The sequence below is a fragment of the Oncorhynchus mykiss genome, chromosome 30 (genome assembly GCF_013265735.2).
Source record: "Oncorhynchus mykiss isolate Arlee chromosome 30, USDA_OmykA_1.1, whole genome shotgun sequence".
Lineage (NCBI taxonomy): Eukaryota > Metazoa > Chordata > Actinopteri > Salmoniformes > Salmonidae > Oncorhynchus > Oncorhynchus mykiss.
In genome coordinates this window covers 30,935,053-30,948,384 of record NC_050570.1, presented here as the reverse complement: position 1 = coordinate 30,948,384, position 13,332 = coordinate 30,935,053, and the positions used below count along the sequence as shown (strand labels likewise).

The window sequence follows — 13,332 nt, the reverse complement described above, 5'->3', positions numbered from 1 at the left end:
CGCTATAGGCTAGGCCAGGGTTTTGTAGGCAAGGCACAATACAAGGCATTCAGGTAAACTATAATTTGCAAGGCTAACAGTGATGGCCAGCAGGGCAATGTACAGTGACCAAAAGGGCTTCCACTGCACACAGTAAACAATAATAAGGCCATGGGAACAGGCACAGATCAGGCACTACCTTTGTAGACTGGAAGGGGCATGTGCTCTGCAAAATGCCCTGATAGTACAATTTCCCAAAAAATGTTTTTTGTATACAATTGTCATTGTCATTCTGAACCCGCTGCCAGCAAGTAGTCATTAAATTCTCATCTATACTTCAGAACCAAATACTTGCACATCTTGATTGTTAACCAATGACCAATCAGCATTGGCAAGCAAAGGCGGACCAGATTACAATCCAGATTACTGACCAAAAATAACTGGGTTTTTTCCCCCTCCAGTTTTGCCTGGCAAAAACAGAGTAGGCCTACATTTATCATCCATACAAAATAAAGTTTAGCATTTACTACTGACTCATCTTTGCCAAAACAATTTGAGTGAACATTTTCATTTTTTTCAGATTGTCCTTTAACATAACTAAAATAGTAATTGCATTAGTATTCAGCTCCCTGACTCAATACATGTTAGAAACACCATTGCCATTGATTACAGTTGTGGGTCTTCTTGGGTAAGACTATAAGAGCTTTGCAAATCTGGATGGTACAATATTTGTCCATTAATCTTTTGAAAATTCTTCAATATGTTGGAACATGGCTAGACAGACATTTAAGTCTTGCCATATATTTTCAAGCAGACTTAAGTCAACATGTTTACTTGGGCACTCAGGAACACACACACTGTCTTCTTGGTAAGCAACTCCAGTGTAGATCTGACCTTGTTGTAGGTTATTGTCCTGCCGAAAGGTGAATTCCTCTCCCAGTCTCTGGTGTAAAGTGGAATGAAGCAGGCTTTCTTCCAAGATTTTGCCTGTGCTTAGCGCCATAATTTTTTTTTTATCCTGAAAAACTCCAGTATTTACAGATGTCAAGCATACCCTTACCATGATGCAGAATCCACCATGCTTGAAAATAAGGAGGCAGTTACTTAAATATCTGTTGGATTTGCCCCCAAAATGCATGTTATGGAATATTTGTATGTATATTTGTATTCTTTTCGCTCTGTCATTTAGGTCATTATTGTGGAGTCACCACAATGTTGTTGAGCCATCCTCAGTTCTCCCATTATGGCCAATAAACTCTGTAGCCATTTTCAGATCAGTGACCCCATAGTAACATCCCTGAGCAGTTTCCTTCCGGTCCTGCAGCTCAGTTCAGAAGGACAACTATCTTTGATGTGTCTGTGTTGTTTAATACATTATCCACAGCATAATTATTATAATTGACCATGCTTAGAGATATTCAATGTCTGATTTGTTATGGTTACCCATCTACCAATCACTGCCCTTTTTTATGAGGTTTTCAAAAAGCTTCCTGGTCTTTGTACACTGAACAAAAATATAAACACAACATGTAGTGTTGGTCCCATGTTTCATGAGCTGAAATAAAAGATCCCAGAAATGTTGAACCTGCACAAAAATATTCTCAAATTGCACATATTTACATTCTTTGTTAGTGAGCATTTCTCTTTTGCCAATCCATCCACCTGACAGGTGTGGCATATCAAGAGGCTGATTAAACAGCATGATCATTACACAAGTGCACCTTGTGCTGTGGACAATAAAAGGCCACTAAAATATGCAGTTGTGTCACAATGCCACAGATGTGCCAAGTTGCGGGAGCATAAAATTGGCATGCTGACTGCAGGAATGCCCACCAAAGCTGTTTCCAGAAAATGGAATGTTCATTTCTCTACCACAAGTCGCCTCCAAAGTAATTTGAAAGAATTTGGCAGTACGTCGAACCGGCCTCACAACCGCCGACTACATGCTTGGCGTTGTGTGGGCGAGTGGTTTGCTGAAACATTGTGAAGAGACTCCCCCATGCTGGCTGTGGGGTTATGGTATGGGCAGCTTTAAGCTACAGACAATGAACACAGTTGCATTTTATCAAATGCAATTTGAATGCCCAAAAATACAGTGATGAGACCATAAGGTCCATTGTGAGCCCTATTTGTTTTGTGTGTGTGGGGGGGGGGTCCTGTATTCCCAGTCATGTAAAATCCAGAGATTAGGGTCTAATTAATTTATTTCAATTGAGTGACTTCCTCATATGAACTGTAACTCAGCAAAATCAATGAAATTGTTCCATACTTGACTGAGAGACCTAAGAGATGTATGTAATTGGGGACAGCACAAGGGTTAGTCGTTCATAAAGTATGTCACAGAGTGAGTCCATGTAACTTATTGTGATTTGTTAAGCCAAATGACAGGCTACATTTGCACAGCAATTGTGCGTGCACATGCAAGTGTGCGCACGCACGAACATGCACGCACAATCACTGTGCAAATGTAGCCTGTCATCACAGCCATAAACAGTGATGCATTTTCAAAATGCAAAATAGGCTACATAAATAAACTGCATTTTACACCTGCATTTGGAGCTGGCACTCATTCATGTTAGCAGCCAATATCAGCTAGCGATATACAGTGCCTTGCAAAAGTACTCAGACCCCTTGGATTTCTTCACATATTGTTACAAGGTGAGATTAAAATGTATTTTCTCAACAATCTACACAAAATAAAAGTTGAAGATTTATTGTTGTTTTTGTTGATCAATAAAATTCCATAACTAAAATATAGTAATTGTTTAGGTATTCAGCCCCTTTGTTTAGGCAAGCCATTAGGTCATGAGTAACATTTGGCTTAACAAATCACAATAAGTTACATGGACTCACTCTGTGGGGGGGTCACATGTTTTGTACCACTCCTTTTTGGGGGTCATCCACTGGTAAACATGACAGTAGTAACAAATGGAGTTGGGTTGGATATAGTAATGGTAGGCTGCAGTATTTATTTAACTGGAGTTGTGTTGTCATTGTTAATAAGTGCAGCATTTATTCTAGTTGAAAATAATTTGCTAAATACTTTACTCAGATTGTGCTGCTTTACCCTCCTGTAATAATTGCCCAATGAGTCTGACCGTGGTTGCGGGTGTACTTTTTTTCGTTTCAGCACATGCCCCCCAAAATGTCTGTGCACAGCCCTGCACAGGAGCAGCCATCTTAGGTTACATAACAACACAGTGGCCATCTTGAGGCATATAGTAGCAATGACCGAGCCTGTACTGGCTGGTCTAAACATAAACAAGCAGGTTTCAATACACCCAAACCCAGTGAAGTCTACTTACTATGTCATGGATCCACTAACACTAGCGTGTGTTGTCAGAGTCCAGGTTTTCAAGAGAAAGGTCCATTCGTTGTGGCCCCGCTGTTGGTGTGCAGGGCAGAAGTTATCAGAGAGTTCCTTACTCTGCCACTGCTTTCTGAAGATGAAAGAGGCAGGAATTGGGTATCTGTGATCCCAGATGACTGCCTGTGATTGGCTGACCCCATGGTCTGATAAGGCAACCCTAGCAACCTGGCCTAGCAACAGAGGTGTGAAGTGCAAGTTTATGGCCCTTTAGGCTCCAGCGGGGATTGGGCGCCTACTTGGTGCAGTTGGACACATCTTGGGGATTTCTCAGGGCCAGAGAGGGTTTTCTCCACTAATGTTGCACGTCTCAGTCTTTCCGTCTCTCTCCCTCTGGTCAGCTTTAGCAATCTGCTTACTACGGGTATCACTCTGAATTCTATACAAATGATGAAATATAACAGCAATGCTTTTGTAAACACAAATAGGCCTACTATATAATGTGTAATTTACTGTATACAGCCCATTACGTCAGAGTGTACTAAGTTTCAGCTTAACTGCGGGAAATGCCATATACACAACTGACTGATGTTCTAGACAGGATAACATAGAAATAGAATCACTATTTCTGATCACTATTGTGATTCTATTTCTCTTACAGTATGAGCATGATTCTATTCTGTCTGCACTTTTGTGCAAATGTCAAAAACAAAAAAAAATACAACTTAGAAGGGTAATCCAGATACCAAAAACTTTTCCCATGCTTGCTATTTCCCGTTGTCGCTATGCCCATGGCTATAAATTCCTACCGCCAGCGAGCGAGTGGAGTTTGCCGCTCAAGACATGATTTACATCTCCGGCTGGTAGTCTCCATTCAGAAGACCGCTAAGCCGTCGGCAGGTCACTTTTGAATCACTGGCGTTTAACATCCACTCTGAGGACAGCTATACGCCCTAGGCAAACCATCTAGCCATGAAGTAATTCAAAAGACAATAGCCAGGAATTCCTCGACTCTCAAATTAGGCCTGCCACCATCCAGCTAACCACAGCCAGCCAGAGGCTACAAACTGTTTTTGTTGTGATCTATAAAACCTTCCCCTACAACGTGATTTAAAGTTGATTTGCCAATTTAAAATAAACAGACAGCGCATTGAAAATAATTGAGGATGACAAAAGTGATACAACTAATAATTTACAGTTTATAGCCATTAATAGCATTAATTTTATGTAGTAAGCTATATTTAAAGGCAATACCAACTGTTCCAGTTGCTTTGTTAGAGATGCCACTCCCTAAACCACTTCACACAGTATCGATCACTATCATTAAGGGTGAAGTTGTATATAGTCATGCAGCCAATTCAAGTCTATTGTATTGAGGCCATTAACACAGCCTACATTCCGGTGTCAGAGGAAGGCCCTAAAAATGGTCAAAGACCCCCCAGTCATAGACTGTTCTCTCTACTACCGCATGGCAAGCAGTACCGGAGTGCCAAGTCTAGGACAAAAAAACCCCGCTTCTCAACGGTTTTTACCCCCAAGCCATAAGACTCCTGAACAGGTAATCAAATGGCTACCCGGACTATTTGCATTGTGTGCCCTCCCAACCCTCTTTTTTTCGCTGCTGCTACTCTGTTTATCATATATGCATAGTCACTTTATCTATACATTCATGTACATACTACCTCAATTGAGCCGACCAACCAGTGCTCCCGCACATTGGCTAACCGGGCTATCTGCATTGTGTCCCACCACCCAGCAACCCCTCTTTTACGCTACTGCTACTCTCTGTTCATCATATATGGATAGTCACTTTAACCAAATCTACATGTACATAGTACCTCAATCAGCCTGACTAACCGGTGTCTGTATGTAGCCTCGCTACTTTTATAGCCTCGCTACTGTATATAGCCTGTCTATTTACAGTTGTTTTATTTCTTTACTTACATATTGTTCACCTAATACCTTTTTTGCACTATTGGTTAGCCTGTAAATAAGCATTTCACTGTAAGGTTTACCGCTGTTGTATTCGGGGCATGTGACAAATAAACTTTGATTTGACATTTAATTCGATTACCTGTTTATTGCTTCAAACTATGTTCAAATCGAAGCCACAGTCAATGTTGCAACTTGCAATGTAAATTTAAATGAATAGCCTGCATTGTTAAACTTTAGGAACCCATAGCCTTTTGTTCTGTGACCACAGATTGTGGATGGTAAACTCAAACTACTCCCTTTTTACCCTCCTTTGCCAAGTAAATGTTACTTGCATTAGATATCCATAAGCTGCTACAGTCTAAGACACGAGGAGGTGTGGTATATGGCCAATATACCATGGCTAAGGGCAGTTCCTATTCACGACACAACAGCATTATTAGAGCAGTAAAAATAAGTGTTGTCATACCCGCGGTATACGGTCTGATATACCACGGCTGTCAGTCAATCAACATTCAATGCTCGAACCACCCAGTTTGTAATCTCCTACAACCTTACCAAAAGAGAAATGCACACTACTTACAGTAGGTGGCAGCACCTCTTAAACCCTCAAAGAAAAGCTGGAAAGCCCAATGTCATCCCTGTTGTAGTAGCTATAGAAAAATGGCAACGGTAGGCTTTTGTAAATAAAGAACAGTTGAATTGTTTGTATTTCTCACCACCAAAACGTTTTGAAATACCGAATGTATACTAGTGGCATCATGTTCGCGGGCCTGGATTTTGAGACATTGAGAGCGATTCATGTTGTCTTTGTAAAAACTTGCTGGAGATATATCTATATTTTTATCTTTCTGTATAATTGTTTGGTACATTTTTAAAAAAAAATTTACCATCCAGAGCATTAGAAAATGTTTCTAGTTTACTAATTTGTTCATGCACCAGATTGGAACGCAAAGCCTTTAAAATCGTTTTGTAGTGTTAAATTGTCTGGCTTACCATCTGCTTGTGGCCATGCTAGCTGAGTTACTTACCTAGGTAGGTTGTTAATGTTAGATGCTAGCTAACAACATATTTCTTCTTCTTAGAACTAGTTGTCTCCCTATAACACAGACGCCACTTCAAGGGGCAAAGAGTCTGAATAAAAGAGAAGCATTATTATTTTCAGATGTGCTCGGTCCTGCTAAATACTGATGGAATTTCAGAAGAGAAACAAGACCTTTTATTCATGTATTCTGTCTATCAAAAAGGGCACTGGACACCCACAGTATAATATTCACGACAGCAGCATATGGATGACAGCTATGAGGTATGTAGTACATTCACTTAGCCTAAATGACACTATGATTATCTGTCCAGTTTTGAACAATATGTTATTGGATTGAAAGTAAACTAATTTTCCACGAGGGTAACTTTTAAACCTTGGTTTTATTTTTCAGGGCAGAAATCCAAGGACTGCATTTCTGCCCTGTTTTTCTGCCAAAGACTCCAGCAAGTTATTAAGGTGCTAAGGAGTGAGCAAGCACGTGAGAACAAAACTTGCACATCTATTTTTGGTGTATAATTGTTTTCAGGAGTGTGACAGTGATTAACTGTCGTCACACACATTTATTTATTTTTACTATTTTCTACATTATAGAATAACAGGGAAGACATCAAAACCATGAGATCATGTAGTAACCCAAAAAATGTATTTAAAAAAGTTAAACAAATCAAAATATATTTTATATTTGAGAATCTTCAAAGTAGTCACCCTTTGCATTGATGACAGCTTTGCACACTCTTGGAATTCTCCCAACCAGCTTCATGAGGCAGTCAGTCACCTGTAATGCATTTCAATTAACAGGCGTGCCTTGTTAATTTGTGAAATTTATTTCCTTCTTAATGCGTTTGAGCCAATCAGTTGTGTTGTGACAAGGAGAGGTGGTATACAGAAGATAGCCCTATTTGGTAAAAGACCAAGTCCATATTATGGCAAGAACAGCTGCATAAAATAAGTTCATTAGAGTTACCAGCCTCAGAAATTGCAGCCCAAATAAATGCTGCAGAGTTCAAGTAACAAACTAATCTCAAAATCAACTGTTCAGAGGAGACTGCATGATTCAGGCCTTCATGGTCTAATTGCTGCAAAGGAACCCAATAATAAGAGACTTGCTTGGGCCAAGAAACACGAGCAATGGACATTAGACCAGTGGAAATTGGTCCTTTGGTCTGATAAATCTAAAATTTAGATTTTTCGGTTTCCAACGGTCGTGACTTTGTGAGACGCAGAGTAGGTGAACGGATGATCTCCACCTGTGTGGATCCCACCATGAAGCATGAACGAGGTGGTGTGATGGTGAGGGGGTGCATTGCTGGTGACACTGTCGGTGATTTCATTAGTATTCAAGGCATACTTGACCAGCATGGCTACCACAGCGATACGCCATCCCATCTTGTTTGCGCGGGAATATAATTTGTTTTTCAACAGGACAATGACCCAAAACACACCTCCAGGCTGTGTAAGGGCTATTTGACCAAGAAGGAGAGTGATGGAGTGCTGCATCAGATGACCTGGCATCTACAATCACTTGACCTCAACCCAATTGAGATGGTTTGGGATGAGTTGGACCGCAGGGTGAAGGAAAAGCAGCCAGCAAGTGCTCAGCATACGTGGGAACTCCTTCAAGACTGTTGGAAAAGCATTCCTCAGGAAGCTGGTGGAGAGAATGCCAAGAGTGTGCAAAGCTGTCAAGGCAACGGGTGGTTACTTTGAAAAATCTAAAATGTATTTTGATTTGTTAAACACTTTAAGGGTTTCCTAATTCATTATTTCATAGTGTTGATGTCTTCACTATTATTCTATTATTACTACTATGTAGAAAATAGTACAAATAAAGAAAAACCCTTGAATGAGTAGGCATGTCAAAACTTTTGACTGGTACGGGTGGTATTGGACGCTTGAGATGGATAACATGAATACCTTGTTAGCCTATCAACAACAGGCCAATGGAGACCAGGCTGAACCAGGACACCGAGCTCCAGGAGAGACTTGTGAGTGTGCTCAGAATTGTATATAGCCATTGTTTTGTCCCGGGAAGAAGCAAGAGACGTTGAACTTTGACGTTGTTGTTGCGAGCATAATAAACTGATGTGACGGCAGCATTTTCTAAATTCCTCCACTCAGAATTATAACACAAGGCATTTATATTACATTTAAATAAACTTAGCAAACAAAAGAAACATCCCTTTTTCAGGACCCTGTCTTTCAAAGATAATTCGCAAAAATCCAAATAACTTCACATGCTTGTTCAATGAACCATAAACAATTAATGAACATGCACCCATGGAATGGTTGTTAAGACAAACAGCTTACAGACGGTAGTAAATTAAGGTCACAGTTATGAAAACTTAGGACACTAAAAAGGCCTTTCTACTGACTCTGAAAAACACCAAAAGAAAAATGCCCAGGGTCCCTGCTCATCTGAGTGAGCATGCCTTAGGCATGCTGCAAGGAGGCATGAGGACTGCAGATGTGGCCAGGGCAATAAATTGCAATGGCCGTGCTGTGAGACGCCTAAGACAGAGCTACAGGGAAACAGGACGGACAGCTGATCATCCTCGCAGTGGCAGACCATGTGTAACAACACCTGCACAGGATCGGTACATACGAACATCACACCTGAGGGACAGGTACAGGATGGCAGAAACAACTGCCCGAGTTACACCAGGAATGCACAATCCCTCAATCAGTGCTCAGACTGTCCGCAATAGGCTGAGAGAGGCTGGACTGAGGGCTTGTAAGCCTGTTGTAAGGCAGGTCCTCGCCGGCAACAACGTCACCTATGGGCACAAACCCTCCGTCGCTGGACCAGACAGGACTGGCAAAAAGTGCTCTTAACTGACGAGTTGCGGGTTTGTCTCACCAGGAGTGATGCGGGTGGCCCGTGAGTGAGGCGATGGTCAAAAAACCTGTGGCATGTCACGCGACCACTGTGGAGGGTTGCCGGCCTCCCAATTGCTCAATGTTAACTGGGAACCCAATGGGCACAAACTGGTTGAATCAATGTCCTTTCGACAATAGAATGCAATGTGATGATGTTGAACTAATGTGGGAAAATGATTGGATTAGCAAAAAGCCAGCAATGTAAAGGCATTTCGTGATCGTCTTTTTTTCTACCCTAAATCTAATGAGATGGTTAACATATAGTCAGGTCCATAATTATTGGCACCCTAGATAAAGATGAGTAAAAAAAAAAAATCTGTATAAAAAAATACAAATACTAAGCTATTGTATAAAGAAAAAAAATGGGAAATTATATTTTATATTAATACAATTGCTCAGAGAAAGAGACTTTGTTTAACAAGTAATAAAAAGATAATTTTGAGCTATGGCCACCGCTGTTTTCAATACTCTATAGCACCCTCCCCTTGAGAGGATAATGACACAGCCTTTTTCCTAAAATATTTTATGAGATTAGAAAACATGTTGGGAGGGATCTTAGACCATTCCTCAATACAGAATCTTTGCAGATCCTTGATATCCTTTGTCTGCTCTTATTGACTAAACTCTTCAATTCAAACCACAGGTTTTCAATGGGGTTCATGTCCAGAGACTGAGATGGCCAATGCAAAATGTAGATTGTGGTCAATTAACCATTTCTTTACGGATTGAGTTATTTTGTTGATGGAAGGTTCACTTTCGGCAAAGTGTCAGCCTCTTAGCAGAGGCAACCAGGCGTTTGGCTAAAATGTCCACATACTTGGTAAAGTTCATTATTCTGTTGACAAGGGCCCCAGGATCAGTGGAAGCAAAATAGCCCCATAACATCAAAGATCCACCACAGGTATGAGGTACTTTTCTGCATATGCTTCTGTTTTCCAACGCCAAACCGACCACATGTATGCATGGCCAAAGAGCTCAATTTTCATGTCATCTGACCATAGCACTGGTTCCAATCCAAGTGCCAATGCCATTTATCAATGGTCAGATGACATGAGAATGGAGCTCTTCATATAACACACATTTTTGCTTTGTAGCACCTACATATGAAACATCATGGAGTCTTAAAGGAGGCATGGGTAAGGTCAAAATGTCTTAAATATGCCAACTTTTATTAATTATTTCTCAATTATTCTTTTAGATACAGATGTTTGTATGGAATCACTTAATTAATGTGTATACACAGTCTCCAGCACTAAACAACCTCTATCAAAACATGTCTCAAGGGAGCTACAGCTAAATATTTTTGTACTTACAATAACACAGCTGCACTGTTTTACGTCACTGGGGCCAAGCGTCCTGCCATCCAGGACCTCTATACCAGGCGGTGTCAGACGAAGGCTCAAAAAATTGTCAAGGATTCCAGCCACCAAACTCCTAGACTGTTCTCTCTTCTACCACACGGCAAGTGGTACCGGAGCGACAAGTCTTAGGTCCAAAAGGCTCCTTAACAGATTCTACCTACAAGCCATTAGACTACTAAACAGTTAATCAAATGGCTACCCGGACTATTTGGACTGACCCCCTTTTTTACACTGCTGCTACTAGCTGTTTATCATCTACGCAGTCACTTTAACTCTACCTACAGGTACATACTACCTCAACAAACCTGTACCCCTGCACATTGACTCGGTACCAGTACCCTCTGTATATAGTCACGTTATTGTTATTTTAGTGTGTTACTTTTTTCTTACTTGAGTAAATTGTATTTTTCTTTAGCAAATGTTTTCTTACTTGAAAAAAAATGTCAACATTGGGCTTGTTAGTAAGCATTTCACAGTAAGTCTACACCTGTTGTATTCAGTGCACTTGACAAATACAATTAGATTTTTACTTTTTGATTTAATCTTAAATTAGACCGTGCCAGTAACAAACCGCCATCTTTAACCAGGGTCAGCATACAACGTTGTCTGAAAGTCAGACAGATTCTCATAATTTCACTGTGGAGACTATACAGTACTACTAACATCTCTAATTGTCAATCACAACATTGTTTCCTTGAGGAGTTCCTGAGTCTCATGGAAATATTGAATGTACCTCTGCAAGAAGGATGGAAGACGTAAACATTCACCTATTGAACCTGAAGTGTCTATATTACTCATAACTTCAACTCTATATGAAGTCTCAACGGGTGGTTAATGCAACTGTACCAAACAGTACCAAACTCTATCAAATAAAATAACTGTATGAGGGTTTAACTTAACTACGGGCGGGGCTTTAGATCATTTTTAGAAAATGGTTCCTCCCTTGCCTAGATTAGTTGTTCGCCTTGTCACCACAGTGAGCTGGCCTGGCTGTCCGGGCAGCCCGGGTCTTATCCTATGTCTGGCTCTTCCTGACAGGAAACTCTGCAGATCTAACACACACTGGAGTCACTTGGACTGCCCAAAACAGACTACGATTGCATTCAAAATGGAACCGAATATCTTACATATAGCACTACTTTTGAGCAGAGCCCTGTTGTGCCCTGGTGAAGAAAATAAATAGTACAATATATAGGGAATAGGGTGCCTTTTGGGAGACATGCATGTCTGGATAGTTCACACCCAGTCCCCAGGATAACACATCCTGTCCAAGATGGGTTCATTAGTTATCCATAAAGACCACAGAAATACACTGCAAAAAATATTAGACTCCAGGGTCACTTTGAGAGTATCAGGGGGTTAACTTGTAACAATAGGTCTTAAAATGTTGACAAAAACACAATAACGTCAGAAATCTTTTAACAATAACTTGTACAATGAAAATCCCAAATCTTTTAGGCTACTACTAGTACTACTACTAAACTGCATAATGCAAACTGCTGAGCCTATTGGCTGACCTTAGAGCCGAATTTTCTCCTTGTTCAACTTCAAACCACATAATAGGTTACAAAACTTTCCCCAAAAACAGACAAACTCAAAGCCATTAGTAAATTCGGCTATACAGTATAAATCTAATCTATGGTGTAAATTCTCGCCTTACATTAATAGGCCCTCATAGGCTACTTGCTAACCAATTATTCATATGGCCTGTGAAGCCATGGTGTGGAGAAGAATATTTTACAACTCCTTTTCTATTATTTTCTTTTTGGGAAGACGGGGAAGAGGTGGGGGTATATGTGATATCATTATCCAAACTCGAGAAATCGCCACGACTTCTCCTATTTCTAGCCTTTAAACAAAAAAATAAAACATAGGCTGTGTGTGTGTGTGTAAAAAAAAAAACGAATTGAGATATGTGGCGTATGCTAAAACTCAATATTAGCACCCTTCAGTAACGGTGCCAGTGATGCAGGAGGCTCGGGTTACATGGGCTATATACAGGCGAAAGTTATCTGTATCGCTTACCGGCAACAATGTGTGAGCTAATTTACAGTAAAACCCAAATACAGTCCCTGACAATGTAACGAAATGCATATCGTAAACAACATGGACCGTTACAACCAATCATAAATGTATACAATAACAACATTTACCTTACGCCTAGTGATGTCCGTCCGAAAGCCTAGGTTCTATAGAAGACGTCGATGGGTGTTTTTTAGGAGAGCGGCGATCATGTCCTTGTGGATCTGTGCACTGTGTTCAGTAGGCCTACGAAAAAACAGTGTGGAACGTTAAACTAAACTGTGTTGTTCTGAACGATCAGTTAAAAAAACGTGAGGAGTGGGAGAACGCTATAAGCATGGCAGCTGTCTTTGAATACGTCACATTCCTTCAAGCCACACCCCGCCACACCCAACAAACGGTTAGCGCTATCCTTTGGCCGTCCCTATCCTAAACCTAACCTTAATCCCTATCCTATCCTAACCCTAATCATAAATTTTACCTAACCATAATCATTGTACATTTCGACTTCAATTGGGTAGAGGTGCCCCAAGGATCCCAAATAGCAAGGACCCCCACCAAATGGAGAAAACGTACGTAAAAAGCATGTTCAAGAACGTTGAAGAACGTTTTGGGGAAACGTGTCAGTGCAAAACGTAACTCAACGTAGCAAACGTTTAATGGACCTGAACACACCCCTAGTGTGGTCCACCGCTTTCCATTATTTCTGACTGCGAGTTGCTGTAGTTAGTTCAAGGTTACTGTTTGTGATGCACGAAGACTACTGACTGACGCGGTTTGGCTGAAACTGAGTTATTCCGCTGCTCTAT

The 13,332-nt window shown here is 40.7% G+C and overlaps 1 protein-coding gene across 8 annotated transcripts in view; it reads right to left on the bottom strand.

The window, feature by feature from the left end:
* The window catches only part of LOC110521707 (volume-regulated anion channel subunit LRRC8C), a 32,326-nt gene extending 19,396 nt beyond the window's left edge, over positions 1-12,930 (bottom strand). For 3 of the 8 annotated variants that reach the window (XM_021599492.2, XM_021599495.2, XM_021599499.2), the window contains exon 1: positions 12,655-12,929. The gene's annotated coding sequence lies outside the window, so the exon portion shown is untranslated. Of the gene's footprint in view, positions 1-3,284; positions 3,420-12,654 lie in introns of all 8 variants that reach the window. The other 5 variants (XM_021599494.2, XM_021599496.2, XM_021599497.2 and 2 more) reach the window with 3 other exon arrangements.
* Between the last annotated feature and the right edge of the window lie 402 nt (positions 12,931-13,332).